Source organism: Schistocerca serialis, chromosome 6 (assembly GCF_023864345.2).
Source record: "Schistocerca serialis cubense isolate TAMUIC-IGC-003099 chromosome 6, iqSchSeri2.2, whole genome shotgun sequence".
Lineage (NCBI taxonomy): Eukaryota > Metazoa > Arthropoda > Insecta > Orthoptera > Acrididae > Schistocerca > Schistocerca serialis.
Window position 1 is genome coordinate 194612106 of NC_064643.1, and position 17812 is coordinate 194629917.

Below are 17812 nucleotides of genomic sequence, written 5' to 3' on the forward strand. Positions count from 1 at the left end.
TCATGGAAATAAAAATGACAACTCTGTTGCAAAACCAAAAATGTTAAGCAAAGAGATCCACAATTCCGGTGACAAAAAAAGAAACTAAAAGTCAGGTTCACAAAAATAGCCGAAACAGTGGGAAACATCAATGTTAAAAATATAAGGGAAGAAATTATTTAAAAATTTTACATATCAAATATGACACATGACCTGTAGAATGTGTAAATTGCAGAACATAACACAGTGGCGTAGAGGCAGTCGAGACGCACAGTTTGATATGGAATATTTGTGGTACATGTCATTGGGAATGTTCCACAAATTGGCCTACAAGAGCGTATGTTTGATGATCAAGATTTTCCATAGTGTCTCTCCCTCCCTCTCTGCGCGCAAGCTATTGATCCTAGAAAAATAATGAGTAGGATCTTTTATTGTACGAAATTTAATGTGATCTATTAATGTACTAGGACATGTTTTCACTAGAGGCCGCAGTATTCTCGTAATCCAAGAAAAATATGCAAAGATGATCTTCAAACTAGCCCCCACCCCCTCCATCGGGGACAGTGTGGTAGGTACAAACAAGAAGTTATCATCAGGGGAGATGAAATAAATAGTATGTCGAGTGTAGTTCTAGAAATATCTGCTAATGATATTTTCATGGATATTAATAAATGGTTTAAAGCCAACTCACTGACACTAAACTTCGAAAAGACTCACTAAATGCAATTCAGAACCCGTAAGAGGTATCCACCCAGCATATGCATAAAGTATGAAGAAGAGCAGATAGAAGAGGTTGACAGTCTTAAATTCCTGGGATTACAGCTTCATAATAAATTCAGTTGGGAGGAGCACACCACAGAACTGCAGAAACACCTTAACAAATCTCTATTTGCAGTTCGAGTGTTAGCAGACATAGGCGACATAAAAATGAAAAAGCTTGCATACTCTGCCTACTTTCATTCCATAATGTCGTATGGTATAATATTTTGGGGTAACTCTTCAAGTCAAACAAAAATTTTCAGAGTCCAAAAGCAAGTTTCTTTGTGGAGTAAATTCACAGACGTCCGGTAGAAACCTCTTCAAAGAACTGTGTATACTAACTACCTCTCAATATATTTACTGCTTAGTGAAATTTGACCTACATTATTATTATTATTATTATTATTTATTTTATGGCCTTCATTGGACCACTCTAGTCAAAAATACAAAGTTCTAAACAAGATGTTACACAGGGATACAATTTGGTTCAACAATAACTTAATATGATATTTAGGTAATATAATTATTAGAGTCTATTCTTATATGAAAGGTGTTTTGCTCTTCTGTCTGCCCAATATTTCTTCATTCTTTTTGATATTTTCTTTCTTTCTTCATCTGAGACAACTATTCCTGTACTCCTTTTATTGATTTTCATTTGTAGTCTGGTTTGCGAGTCTTGCAGTATTCTAGTTTTCTCTGTCTTGTTTTTTAGGTCATCTAAATTTGAAGTTCTTTTATATCTTCCTTAATTTCTGTGATCCATTTAATGTCGATCTTGCTATTCCACAATTTTTGTATTATTTTTTTACTAATTCTGTTTTCTGGAGTTCTCATCAGATGTCCAAAGAATGATATGCGTTTCTTCCTGATTGTGCTCATGACTGGTTCTATTTTCTTATATACTGTTTCATTTGATGCTATTCTCCAATGTCCATTTATGTTATACTGTTTATTTATACATGTCCTAATTATTCTTCTTTCTATTTTTAGTATTCTGTCAATTTCTGCTGTATTAGTTGTTCTGAAGATAGTTTCAGCTGCATACGTTATTTCTAGTTGTGTAACTGTTTTATAGTATTTTAATTTTGCATCTATAGATAGGTTTTTTTTGCTGTATGTAGTTTTGGTAAAGTAATTATCGTGGTTCAGTTTTTTTATTCTATTCTGCCATGATGACTTCTCATTTAGATTGTATGTTATTATTTCGCCTAAATATTTAAATTTATCAACAATTTTGATTTCCTGTTCTCCTATTGTAATTTTGTTTGCAAGTGGTGGATCAGTTAGCATAATCTCCGTTCTTTCAAATGATATTCTAAGGCCTACTTTCTCTGCTATTTCTTGTAGTGATTTCACTTGTTGCCTGGCTTCTTGAACGGTGTTGGCTAGGAGAGCAAGATCATCAGCGAATACCAAGCAGTTTCAGCTAATACCATCTTTTGCACTTCCAATTCTTATCCTCTTTGGATTGTCCTTGTACCATTCTCTCATTATGTATTCCAGTGCACAGTTGAACAGTAATGGTGATAGGCAGTCACCTTGTCTTAAGCTTGTTTTTAGAGGAATGGTTCCGAAATTTCTCCTCCAAACTTCACTTTTGATTTGGTGTGGGTTAGAGTGAGTTGTACTATTTTAATTAGTTTTGGATGGAGTCATAGATTTCCAAAAAATTTTAATACTGTAGGTCTGTGGACACAGTGGTATGCCTTCTTAAAATCTACAAATGTTATTGCCAGAGGTTTGTTCCGTTTCTTGTAGTACGCCATAATCAGTTTTAAACTAATTATCTGCTCTTCACAGCTTCTCCATGGTCTGAAACCTCCCTGATATTCCCCTAACTCCTGTTCTAATTGCTCCTTGATTCTTTCATATAGGATCTACGATAGAATTTTGTATGTGCAATCTAGGAGAGAGATTCCTCTGTAGTTGTCTGGGTTGCTCTTATCTTCCTTTTTGTGCAGTGGGTGTATGATAGCTGTGGTCCAATGTTCAGGAAATCGTTGTGTTACCCAAATTTTTGTTAGAGCCATGTGTAAAGAGGTCTTGATTGTGTCACTTGCGTATTTCCACATTTCAACAAAAACCTGATCTTCTCCACATGCCTTATAATTTTTTTGTTCTTTAAGAATTTTTTCAACTTCTTGGAAAGTTGGAGGGTCTAGTTTCTTAGGTATGGTTTTTATTGGGGTATTTATGTTGATTTGTAAGGGTTCTTTGGGTTCCTCGCAACTCAGGAACCCAAAGAACCCTAACCTAAATAATATATCTCTTTTTCAAACAAACAGCTCAGTTCATACATACAGTACTAGGAACAAAAATGATCTGCACAAGGACTTAAAAGCACTTACTTTAGTTCAAAAAGGGGTCCACTTCTCAGCAACACTGATCTTCGATATTTTGCCAGCAAACATAAAAAAATTAATTACAAATAAAGATCAGTTTAAAAAGAGCCTGAAAGACTTAATAGTGTAGTGGTCAACTCCTTCTAGTCCATTGACGAATTTTTTAATAGAAACAATGATGTATTGTATATACTCACACTATTAGTACTGTTATTTCAGCTTTAAAAAAAATTGACATGTTCCACATCCACGAGGATCTCCCAAGCACGGATCTATGGAACGAAAAACTAATCTAATGATACAATGTATAAATGGGGAAAAAGCCAGAATGAATGCAAAACTAGAGGTGATCGCAAGTGTACAGTATAATATACAAAAATGACAGCTAGAAAATTCTAAAGCCCTTAGTGTGAGAAAACGTTTGTTAACTGCAGGTGAGTGAACATGACAAGATGCCACTGGCGAGTGACCAGGTTTTGCAGGCTGCGCTCCTTGACACGAGGCAACAGCAGCCACCGTGCAGCCACCACCTAGCTGACGTACAGTGGCTGCTCGGGGACACGTCCTTCCTCCTCTCCCTCCACTCCCCTGTCTATCCCCCCCTCGCTCGCGACCGCCGCTGCCGGCCTGATTATGTCACAGCGGCGACGTCAGCTGTCAAGGAGCGCCGGAGCCTCAGAGTTAATTACCTGATTTAAATCAATTTTATTCGCGTGACAGCTGGTGTCGTCTTCATTAAAACTTGGGGCGCCGCAGCCACATCCATTTAGCGCCCGCAGATTCCATCCCCCCTGCTCCACAGTGTGCGTCACTCCCATCCGCCCCTCTCCCCCTCCACCCCCCCTTTCAGTCACCCCACTCCGCCTCTCCCTGTCACTCGTCGGTGGCGCAGCCCATCTCGGCGGTGACGTCCTGACACCCGCCGACATCTGCGTCTAGGCTGACTGCCTTTCATCCGAAAACCGATTAGCTCGTCACCTCTGGAGAGCAGAGCAAGTCACTGGGTGACTGGGCCCCTCGCTTTACGTGTCCAGTTCACCTCTCTAAAAGTAATCCGGAAAGATGGGTTCTCGTATGATGCATTTAGAATGATCATGATTGCCGGGCACGTATCCTTACCGAAAATACATCATGCTCTTATATATAGTCAAAACCGGTTGCAACGACGTGGAAGAAACCGACGGTTTACTGTCGTTATACATGATAGTCATCAAACCGGGGTTTTGCTTTACTTTCTGATAAAAGTTGCTTATCCATCTATTGATTTGCAGCTCCTTGTATTGGCCGTGTTTACAGTTAAAATTTTTGGGATTTGAGGTCCACCCCGTGCAGGATTATCCGAGCGGTCTCAGGTGCTGCAGTCACGGACTGTGCGGCTGGTCCATGCGGAGGTTCGATTCCTCCCTCAGGCATGGGTGTGTGTGTTTGTCCTTAGGATAATTTAGCTTATGTAGTGTGTAAGCTTAGAGACTGATGACCTTAGCAGTTAAGTCCCATAAGATTTCACACACATTTGAACATTTTTTTTTAGCTCCGCCAGATACGCAAAACACCGTTTTTCTCGGTACCCAAACATGTTTCGGCACCACTGTGCCATCATCAGTGGGTTTTCATTTTTATTTATTCTACAATGTGAACATTTTTGTTACATGATCATAAAATTATGTGCATTTTTAGTTCAAACAACAGATCGTTTCTTTTTGTAAATACCTTTACATTTGGTGAGCATGAATATACTGCACCACTTTTGTGTTGATTATTACAGGTAGCTTGTCATGTGCAACCAAACGATGTTGATGAGAAGGTTTTGTTTGCTGAGAGTTAACCTATGTTCTAGAGTGTAATTTAGTTTTTCGCGATATTTTCGCGCCTGTTATCGCATTAACTTATGTTTTAGTTACGTTTACGTTACGTTTTATAATCATGTAACAAAATGTTCACATTGCAGAATAAATAATAACGAAAACCCACTGATGATGGCACAGTGGTGCCGAAATATGTTTGGGTACTGAGAAAAACGGTGTTTTACGAAACTGGCGGACCTCAAATCCCAAAAAGTTGCATATCTGTTTTAGGCTGCAATAGAGTTAACACCTGAAAATCTAGCAGAAATACGGTGTACCTACAGTACTCACAGTACAGTATTTTTGAAAAGGGACTGAAGAGACTCTTTTCTTGTATTTACGCGGTATGTACAGCAATCAAAAGCCAGTGAAACGTACATAACCTGTAATAAGTGAAATTGTTCAATAATCTCCAGCACAGTCTTGGTCAATGAACGAGATAAAATTTTGAGCATATTTAAAGAGTACAGTAAGTACTGTACAATATAACACTTATGAATGACTTAACTTTGCTCCAGTTACTATAACAGAAAAATTAACCAACACTAGCAAATTTAACAGTATTCCATACATAAATCACATGAAGGCCTACACTTAATCCTTTTTTTCTCTGTAAGATATTGTACAACTACGACATACTCTACCTAACTCATTGAAAATATCTAACACTCGTAACCAAAAAGCATAAATAATGAGTACACCATTATGGCACTTCCATACTTCGAAAAAAATAACAGATACTGGATTACAATTTTTTAGTTTTCCACAATCGCAGCAAAGACCATATTAGTTAGGTTTTCACCCAGTCATTTTAACCTTAGGACGCAAAACAAGAACGCCCACTAAAGTATACTGTCCTAGTTAAGGTGATCAGTTATCTTTGCTTGCTTTCGCATTTAAGATGCATGCACGCATTTTGAATCAGGCTATGCATTCGCTTGAACGCCTGATTTGAAACCAACAATCTGCAGAAAATAAGAGTTAGAAAATAAGTGTTACATTCTTGTTAGCAATTCCCAAATAAGCAACAAACAAATATGAACATTGGACGTTGCATCCAATGTCGTTCTTCAAAAAAGTAATAAAAATACATCGTTTCATACGATATGTTGCAATAAGCAACTTTCACTATAGCGTTTCCATAGGATTTAGATGGGAGCGATAGAATTCGCTGCTATAGCCAATACATCGTTAAAAATTATTAAGCAATAGACGGTATCAACTGTATGTACTAGCGATCATGGCATTGCTCCACAAATGCTAAGTATGTATGGAAATTGGAGATACATCTAAATCTTCTTCTCTTCCCTCTCTGTCTCCATCACCTCCTCTCCCCTCTCTCTGTCTATCTGCTCCTGCCCCCATCTCTCTCCTCCTGTTACCTCTCTTTGTCTATCTGTTCCTTCCCCCTCCCATTTCCTCCTTCCCCCTGACCGTCCATTTCGTCTTCCCTCCTCTCCCTGACCTAGAGCGTCGTTTATTGCGTTGTAAATTTGTGTTTCCTAGTACTATGCTGATCATAAGCGGATAAGCCTTATACGCAACAGTTCTGTTTTCTGTGAAAGCTGATTATGAGGAATAAAACTAAATTACAGAATACATATGAAGAGAAAGAGTACATTTGGGAGAAAGAATTTGTCTGACTGTGAGAAAGAAAACAAAACCGCTGAATGTTGAGTAGGATTTGCTTTTCAGAGTCGATTTTCACAGAAAACCTGTACACTGTCGTTTAAGAAATTCGTACCCCTGTGGATCCGAATGTTTCTCACAGTATTGTGTAAAAGTTTAAAGCAAACTGGTCAAGAACTTTTCGAGAATTTTGGCATCAACTTCTCTCTTTATATACTGCATATATAGTCTGATATTTAATAATATATGTATACCCAATATGTATATATATATACACACACACACACACACACACACACACACACACACACATATATATATATATATATATATATATATATATATATATATATATATAGACAATGTCCGTCAAAGTGTTCGTTACAATAAAGTGTAAAACTTCGAAGTAATCTGTCAAGAGCTTTTCGACATTCTTGGTAACAACATTTTCCCTTAATATATTACAATATAGTTATATTGTATACATTAAAAATTATATAGCTGACGTCTCTCCAAATGATTGTTATAGTATCCCACAAAAATTTGAAGCAAATTGGGAAAAAACTTTTTGACAATGTTTTCCCTTTATGTATTACATATACATATATATATAATAAAATTGTGCAGCCCATGTCTATGCGAATTTTCGTTAGAATATTGTGTAATAATCTGAAGTACATCAGTTAAGAATGTATCGACATTTTTGGTAACAAACCCCACATATATATTGCAACGTTAAAAATATGTAGCTTACTTCCATATGAATATTCGTTAGAGTGTCATGTGAGAGCTTGAAGTAAATCAGTTAAGAATTTTTCGAGATTTTTGGTAGCAAAATTTCCCCATTGTGTATTATAAATGTATATATTGTGCACATTAAAATATTTATAGCCTATGTATGCCTAATTTTTATCAGAATGTACCATAAAATTTTGAAGTACATTGCCCAATACCTTTTTGGAACATTTGCTAAGCCTTCCCCTTAATATATTACATATTTAGCTATTTAATAAAAAGTATATAGGATTCTTCTGTCTGATGGTTCAACAGAGGATCAAATGAAAATTTTAGTGAATCAAAGAAATTTTCGAGATTTTTTATTACAGTGTTTCCCCTTTATATATTACACGTATGTTTATACATTAACTAAATATATAGCCTAGGTCAATATTAAAGTTCTCAAAAAAATTAAATAAGTTTACAACATATTAAAACATCAACCTTAAAATATTGAAAGCTTTAATCAGTCTTAAAATGTCTTTACATAAACTTTCCAATAAATTTTAAGAAAACAAGAAAACAAACATTCACTATTTTAAACATATTAAATCACTTGAAACAGAAACAGTATAATGGCAAGTAGCCGGTCCTTTTTCCAATAAGTGGACATCAAGCTCCTTGTTTCCAAAAGAACTCCATTTACATGACAGATCAACTTTAGAGTAGGTGGTCAACTAGTACCATTCGTACATGCTGCCTCTATGATTGCTTATTTGGCCTTGCGTTAACACGTTTTCCTCTCAGAGTAATAATAGATACTGCAGCACTACAACTGTCCAGCATTTATAATAAGCAAGCAATGTGAATAAAACATCTCGGCCCTTAATAACATCACAACTTGGCGTAGCTTGCTGGTTTAAAGACAAAGCTTTTGATTTACCCATAAACTTTACTTAAGGAGAGGAGGAGATAGATGAGCTTTCCGGCGAACAACCGACATATTTAAATATTAAAAACAAACACAGGACCTCTGTCACCTGACGTAATCTAAAGCTAGGAATTTAAATTACACGAAAAACTACTTTACAAGAAACAAAACTGGGCAAACTCAAGTGACAAATTTCAGTATCAATAAACACCTCCTCAGTTGTATGCAGCACTACACGCTTTATAAGTTAAAGGAGGTATTTCCATCGTGTTACTAAGCGGGCACTCCAACTAAATCTATGTTTGGCAAGCAGTGTGGTGAACTTGCAAGTTTGCTTTAGTGCAAGTATTTGGAGGAGAATACGCCCCTACCAAACCAAAAACGTTCACTGCGTCCATTGTCATATACATTAGCCAAACTCCAATACCCACCTCAAGGTGAACACGTTCCCCACACTAGGGTTAGAGAAATTACAGTATCACCATTCCGCTGCTAAGCGCAAATGTATGAGCATAACTGCGTAAGTGGTCTACATGGATCAAAGATTCATAACGACTGCGATAGATAGAGATTATCTGTGACTCATGACATAAGAGAGAGGGAGAGAGAGAGAGAGAGAGAGAGAGAGAGAGAGAGAGAGAGAGATTGTCTGTGACTCATGACATAAATCCTCCGTGGAATATTGTGCAACATTACGTGTACTATGAACTTATCTTACCTATGATGTAGCAAATTCTGAGAGGAATCGGACTGTATGGTCGTAACTGAATGGTAATTATCGGTATTGGTGGAAGCTACCATTTTGAATACAGAATGTAATTTGATTAATTATGATAATATTTCATTTCAACAAGAGAATGATATATCCTGAAATATAGCTATGAAGATCAGTTACGGAAAAATATAATGTGAAGAATGGAAAATGTACGTTTAACCCTTTCATGACCCGCGGGACGCAAGTGTCCCACTTCACTTTCTCGTGCTTCACGACCAAGGGGACAATAGAAACCTAAATCTGTAGTGTGCTGCCATCTACTGGAAGCCTTCGCTACTACTTGAAACCATTACAGACTTCTTCCCGCCAAACAGCTGCATTCTGCTGGATATTCGATGCAGTGCACTTGTTTGGTTGCTTCTGTGAAAGTTTTTGCATATTTATCAACTTTTCTTTTGTAAATAGCAAGGTAAGAATAATAACTGTATTTATTATGTTTCTTCTCATTTATTTGTAAATATTACGTGGAATTTCAGTGTAAAATGTGTTTCAGTTGATTGGTAAACAGTTTTCAGCTTTTGACTGCATGAAATATCAATCACATGACGATTGGGACATATTTGCCAGATATATTATTTATAATTTCGTTATACATTCGACATTTTGGCTTTATTTCTTTCTCTGTGTGATGCTATATCACTTGTCTTGGTACAGTATTCTTACAATAATAATAAAAATAACAATAATAATAATAACTTGTTGCACAATACAGTGTGTTAGTCCAACTGCAGACCTTATTTCCGTTTTCTTTTTAGAAATGTCACATCTGAAAAATGAAGAACTTCTTGAGTATTACTTTTCATTTGCTGATAATGAAGAATTTTCGGAAGAAGAAGCTGATGATTAAGCTGCAGATGAACTCACCCGTCTTGATGCATCCAGTAGTACATCTATTGATACTACGCCGCCTAGGACATTGGCTGAGCCACCTATCTATGGTCGTCACAACAATGCTGACAGTGCTAGAATGGAGGTGGCAGAAAATGATGGTACTGCATGTGCAGTAAAAGAAAATGTCGCCGTAATTACCAATGACACTGCAAATGAAGTTATTGTGTGTGCAGAACAAGAGAATGAGGCCAAACATGACAATGAAACTGAAACAGAGTGGACTAACGACGTAATTTATTTTGAAAATTTAATAGCATCTCTTGACGGAAGTGCAGATACAAAGTTCAATTTTGGGCAGAATGATAAAGAAATAGATTATTTTTTCACAATTTTTACTGATAATTCTTTGAGAAAGATTAAAGGTGAGACTAATGCCTATGCAGCTCAACATGTGACAACATTTATAGAGGCAAAAGGGTAAGACAGGCCAGCGGCAATTGGAAAGACACTGACGTTGAAGAAATAAAATATTTTACTGCCATCCACGTTCTAATGGGAGTACATAGGCTGCCTGAGCTGAGTCACTATTGGTCCACCGACCTACTTTTAGGTATAATCTCAACTAATGAGTAAAAGTAGGTTCAAAAAACTGACTGAAAACATTCATTGCAATGACAATGCTACAGCAGTACAACGAGGTGAAGCTGGCTATGATCGACTACACAAATTACGCCCAATAATTGAGGCTATCCATAACAATTTGAAATAAGTATACACTCCATCAAGAATCATGGCTGTTGATTAAAGTATGGTCCCATTCAAAGAGCGTTCGTCCATAAAGCAGTACCTTCCAATGAAGCATGTAAAACGAGGCTACAAAATTTGGTGTTTTGCCGATTCCAAAACGGGTTTCATAAGCCGGTTTGAGGTGTATACTGGAAAGAACGACATTCAAGACTCATCGTTCAGTTTTGGAGAAACTGTTGTGCTCCGTCTTACTGAGTCATACCTGCAGTGTCACCGACTAATTGTGTTCGACAACTTCTTCACGCAGTGCAAACTGATGAAGTCACTTAATGAAAGAGGACTTTTTGGAGCTGGAACAGTGAGGACAAACAGGAAGTGACCTCCAGGTATGGTGAAGGAGCAAGACAAATTACAACCGGGGCAGTTTATGTTGCAAACAAAGGGATGTGTCTCAGCAATGAAATGGCAAGACAATAAGACTGTGACAAAACTAAGTATTTAACAGAGCCCAAAAGATGTAACCTTTCTCAAGAGGAAAAACGGTACTTCATCAGAGGTCTTCTCTCCTAAGGCAGTTCTAGAGTATATACATTTATGGGAGGTGTGGATCGCTTTGATCAGATGCATGAGAGATATGGGATTGGAAGGTGATCTCTAAAGTAGTGGCATCGTCTTTTCCTTTACCTAATTGACCTGGAAATTGTTAACAGTTTCATAATGTGGAACTGTAAGCATTGAAGAGGAATTAACCGGTTATCCTTTCGCCTTTCGCTTTTCAGACAACTAACAGCAGGTCATGAAAGAAAAAGAGGAAGACCAAATTTTCTAAGAAGAAATAAGCCGGGTGCCACGAGCGTAACAGATGAAGTTCGCCTTCAAGCCGGAAATCATTTCCCAGTAGAAGACACAAGGAAACGCTGCAGGTCCTGCAGCAGAAAGCAGAAGAAAGTACGAACTAACATGATGTGAATACATTGCAAAGTTCCTCTATGAGCACATCCCTGCTTGGAAAAATTTCATAGAAAATAAATGCTCCTGATATCGACATTGGTAAAATCAACATCAAACATCATTTGCAATATAACCCTTGTATTAGTATAAACTGGTCATAAAAATTAATAATTTCTCGTAAAAGTTGCAGCTGAAATTAAATGTCCTGTCCTATGATTTTATTCAAACCTATGCAATACTCCCACCTAATGACCAATGGGACATATGAGTCCCACTTAAAATATTAAATAAACTGGTCGTAGCATTCATACATATTTTGTACATATCACTTTAGAAGCTATTCCTTAAGCAAAATACAAAAGAAATTTTTTTAAAAACTGAGCAAAATCTAATTCGGTCATGAAAGGGTTAATTCTTTGGCTAGTTTTTCTTCTGCCTCGTCTGTTACTCGGAACATTATTTGGTGTGTCGTTACTCGCAGGGAACTATGTATCCTGGTGGGAAATCAGTAAAGCCTGCATCACGGTCGTTTATGCTCTATTTCGATAAACAAATTTCTTGACTTTTGTCTAAATTAATACACAACTTGGACACTCCCATGTTGCAGCGTAAGTACATCGTAGTACCCAAGACGGCTTCCCCACGGCGTACTACTGTGTCACCGATAATTTGCCACTCACTAGGAACTTAGTAAATTTACGGTGAGCTCATTATTGGTGCATTTACTGGGGAGCAGAAGCAAAGATCTTGAGAAGGCGACTTCCACAAATAACAAATAATGATTACACTCCTTAGTACGTGACAGGGGCTGCTAATAGTCTATAAATATTTTATGCAGGTGATGATCCTCCTTACTCGACTGATACTCACGCCTACTGGTGTTCTGATTTAGTTTACCTTGTTTATACTCATAACGTGGTTTACTTTTTTTATACTCATAACGTCTCCCTACTAACTTCCTGATGCACTTACAAAGTTTGGAACAAGTCAGGTGCACTTCAATTTTTGTAATTTATAGACCCTAATGCCCTCCACAAATTGACGCATGAAAATATTTGAAAAACAGAGCTACCAATTCCTTGGGCAGGCAAATCTTGTCTTTGTTAACATAGGCTGCCTTAAAATACAAAGACCCCGTTTGCATAGGACATGTAATATTATTGAATTTCAGATACTTTGCATATGAGATATTTGCCATAAAAGAAAAGGACAGCCAACGAGCTATAGTTCGTAGAAATGCTAAGAATCGCAGCGCGAGAGTATAGAGACGAATTTTTTTTTAATGTGCGCCTATACCAAGACGCGCGTCCAGCGTTTAAATACTCTAAATAAACATTACGACCCACTGGGCGCAGATATTTAAAATCATTGCCGCAGCGCTTGATAGCAAGAAGCTGCGAAACAGAAGAAAGAACAATCTATCTTTTGTTAAGAAATATTCTAGAGACTTCGTTATCCCTTGTACTTTTGGTCGCCGACATGTTACGACGTACTACATAGCACTGCTACAAGTTGTATTTTTATTTTGTGTAAAAACAGTGTGAAATTACGAACAAACGTTTCGGTAACTCGGGTGAGGATACAATGTACTTACGCACACGCAAGGACATTTAATTTTAAGAAGGAACGGACTGACAAAACAGCGATTATTAGACTGCGCCATGTACAAAAGACATATCAGATGTGAGTCATGCATTTATTGTGTATTTGTCAATGTCTAGAAGCATAAAGCCAATTTGTTCAAAATATATTAATATTTTACGATGCAGTAATTTTCTTCTTATTCTTTTCTTTCACTAACCAAAAATGATGTTCAAATTGTAGATGAGCTTTGTTACAGGTTCGCTCTTTATCGCGGTGTCTCAGTTGTATTTGGGAGACAACTAATGTGTTCAATTTCGGATCTATTAATCTTTCTCTTACGAAATTCCACTAATTTGCTTTAATTTCCATTTTTATACTCAAATAGGTCCCTTGGGTATTTTCATCGAAGATTCTGATTGCGTGAGGGTAATCTGGGTCAAAAGGGCAATTAAGAAAACCCCTTCACGTAATCAATCCGTACGTCTCCTGAACAAAATCGAGAATCGACGCATCGGTGGTCAATTAATAATCTCTCTCTCTCTTTTTAAGTCGTACTGAAAAAACCGCCGCACAGGATAGCCGTAAGTGCGCAATCTAGCGTTGGGTTGCATTTTGTCAGTAATTATTACCAGCCATCAGTTACAGCATCACTATTATTATTTACTATTATTTCTTATACAGAATAAGTAAGTTCCTAACGCCAGAGACATCCCTGAATTTCGATACCTTCTTAGACCATTTGTCTCAATTTCACAAGCAGAGTCCTCTTGTCGCTCCCCCAGATTTCCATAAATAGCCATAATTTTACTATGTACCCCGGTCGTCAATACCTGCTGTATGCCCTCATCAGTTCCTTCAGAAACGTCCTGCTAGGGGCATAGGCAATTTGGTAGCCTATCGCTTTGATATGCTTGATTTCAAACGTAAATGCTTGCCCTGCACGATAACTGTGTTGTGTTGCAGTAGTTTCGGGTCTACCTTATCGACCTACTTTGTATGACAGCTAATTTGTCAGGGGCAGAGACAGTTTTCAAGCACAGACGTATAGGCTGTGGTGCACAACAGGCATACTGTAGGAGTACTATTGACCTGCGTCATCGAACTGTTGTGTTGGGGCTACACGTGCAGATAGTCACAGTTGGGGGAAGGTCCAGATGGACAAAGGACGCGGTAGACAGAGGGGCAGGACAGGTGGATATGGAAAGAGGGGTACAGGAGGAAATGGGTAAGGTGCATAATGTGGGACTGAGGGAGTGGGATATGGATATCGATAGTGAGACGGGAAGGAAGAACTGGATAGGAGAAAGAGGAAGCAGGGAGGGACCATGGGAGAAGGAGGAGAAGGAGAGAGATAGGGAGAAGGAAGGAGGAGATGGGCAGTGTGGGAAGAGATGGTTGAAGAGAGTTGATGGAGGAGATTTGTGCAATATATGTGTCGTACACGGACTTGAATGAGGACACAGGAAAAGGCTGGTAAACAATATGTAACAGAACCAAGAGGAAGCTTTCCTATCCTACACGGCTTATGATTACTCACACTTGCGAATCACATGAACAGTTCAGTGTGCGATCCAAAACGATCGACACAAGGAATGCCAATCATTCTACTAATCAATGACACATATCGAGGACTGAGGGAGAAGTGCAGTAGTCACTAGCAGCCTCGTGCTGGTTGATGAGCCACGTGACATGCCGACGGCTCTGGCACTCTAACACCAAACATCTTTGACCTGTCTTCGATATCAATACTTCGACTGCGAATAGAATCCTAATCACTTTCGGATACTAACTACTTATTAAAAAGAGTCAGTTTTTAACCGTTGCTGCAAAATCTATATCTCGGAGAAGTAATGGCGGAAATAAAATAAAAATTAATGGGAGGCATTCAAATCCAGTGTGAGACGATGTCGCTGTTAATTTTTACTAATGAAGTTGTTATCCTGAGTGAAAGGGTAGAAGAACGCCAGGACTTATTGAATGGAATGTGAATCGTGGCGTATTCCACCTCGCTCAAGGTTTGATCAGGGTTTGATGCCTGATGTTAAATCGCAGCTAGGATATTAGAGGAACTCTGGCGTCGCTAGTCTTAAAAGGACACACACGGTGGCATTAAAGGGAAGACAGACAGACAGACAAAGAAGGAAAACAGGTACAGAAACCGAGAGAGAGCGAGAGACAGAAGGCGACCACAGACTGAGTCCGTAAAAAGGAGGGGAGCTTTACAGCTATTAGCCACATGCAGAACCGCTATGTGAAATATCCTTTGTGTATGGACAGTTGTATGTACCAGATCAGTCTTACCAAGCTGACTGGAATAAACTTGCAGTGTCCGCAAGAGTTGCGTGTTAGTCTGACTCAGTTCGAGTGGACAGCATTTTCAGCAAAGGTTGGGCTGTTTACTTCCCATTGAAGGCACCGTTCCGGAGGCAGCTTGCAGAACAAGTTAGTAGTCCTTGTGATTGTGCAATTTGTTCAGCTTTAGAGGGACCTTGTGGTGTGGCTAATGTACGTGAAAACTGTATTCTAGGATTAGTGACGAAAGACGCAGTGAAAGTTTTACGTTTCGTAGGCAGTTACCCTGCTCTAAAAAGTCGTACTAATGCAGACCTATGCGAAGTTCCCTACACTTGTTAACGGACATAAATTTTGTTCCAGTGTCCACATAATACCACGACGAAAAGACTTCCTTCAATGTAAAGAATGTAGTGCGTCAAGAAAATAAGGTAAAATTTCTTCGTATTTAAATTTGTCAGTTGGGATTGTCCAGTCTTTTTCTTGTTAAGTAATATTTTGGATAATTTAAAATCCTTGTTTTAAACTGCGTCAGGCAATTGAGGTCCTGTATTTGTTCTCAATATTTAAATTTCTTGGTTGGTTTACAGGTTCACTTATCTAGCTCCTCCACTAGTTAAGTAACATTTTTGGGTAAATTAAAGCCCCTGTCTTGAAATCAGGTAAGTACACCAAGCTCTGATGTTGCTGGCAGAATAAGACATTTTATTCATCTTGCTTGCTTATTATAATTTTTTATTACAGTTGCCGTGTTGCTGGAGCTATCATTACTAAGTGTGGAAAACGTGTTGATGTAAAGCAAAACTAGCAATCATTGAGGTGGCATGTACGAGTGGTACCCTCTGATCACCCATTATAAAGTTAATTCGCCACGTATACGAATTTCTTTTGGAAACGAGGCGCTAGATGGCCACTTATTCTAAAAGCGATTGGCATACTTGTCTCTATTTTGCTTATCTTTCTAGTGATTTCATATGTCGATAATTGTGAATATTTATTTTCCTAAAATTTATTGTAAAGTTTATCTAAAGAAATTTTATAATTGATGTAAGTTTTGAAAGTTTTAAAGTTGATGTTTTAATCTGTTGTTAAGTTATTTAAATTTTTTGAGACTTGGTTTTATTACAAGGTATTGAGTAAATATAAATTTAAACTTTCTGAGTTTCGCAAGTAAAAGAAAGCTTTGCCTAGAACCCAACAGAAGTCAGAAGTTGTTAAGTAAGATTAACAGTTTTGGGTATTTAGTAAAATAATGTTGTTTTTTAAATGGTGCTTAACATTTCTTGTCCCAGCGCCACTCTTACTCCTCAAGCTAGGAACTACTCCATTGGACCAAAATTAATTACGATTTGCCTTATTACAACTGTCTGAAATAATTTAAATTATAATACTTCAATAAAATGTGAAAAACTGGTAGCTAAGAGCGTGGGTTTTTCCAGTGATGGCGGTTCTGCTGTTGCTTGTGGGTAAGAGAGGCTATTATTTATGTTTACTGCTCTGTTCTTGAATTGTTTCAGATATGGTTGTGATGGAAGCGGTCTTAGACGAATGGAACTTCTTGGGGATGTCGACGGTAACACAGCCTAATTATGAGATGGCTTACTAGCTGAAGGTGGTATCGCCGATTTAAGCCAGTGTTTACGTGGGATGCTGGACTGCCAGCTGATGTTAAATACAGCAACACTTAGTGAGGTAGCTGATGCCTGTTCTGTTTGTGACAGTTCCTTGGCTAAAGTGGAAGCTGACATTGAATTATTCCAAGACAGCGGTTCCACATGCCCTCAAGTTTTTACTATTCACTCTCAGCTGGCCCAAATAGGGAATCATCTACATTATATAAGTATAGTTGATAAAGTTCCACAGCAAGTTTCACGAAAAAAATTTAGTTCAGTTATGGTTGCCAAGTAGTGATCCTCAGTTGGGAAGGTCAGATCAGGTCATGTGTTGGTATGTGTGGGTTCGCTTCCAGAGCATCTTAATCATGGGAAGGGAATTGGGTATTTGAGAGAAAATCTGGGACTGAGGTAGATATGTTATAATGAACTGCCAAATCCATTACAGTCATTAATGCAGAATGTTCAATATTTGTCCACGGACACCTATTAGCGATTGGTCGCAAATTAGGTATCTAAGCCAGGCATATGCTACGCCAACACACAGACCTGTAATGCAGCGCAACCTTTACACCAGGGACTGGGAAAATTTGTATTTGTCTATATCTCAGCTCCTGCTGGAGGTTGGGTGCTGTAAATTCCGCAGGCTGATACTCATTAAGCTTGCTGTTTCTGTGCCAAATTTGGTTGAAATTGATCCAGGGACTTGGGAGGAGATCCTAGGCATACACACATTTCTTCTGCTTTCGATTTATAGAGAAAATACAGAGATCACTTCCCTATAGCTTGCTCCAATTTTTCTCAGAAATCGGAATGTC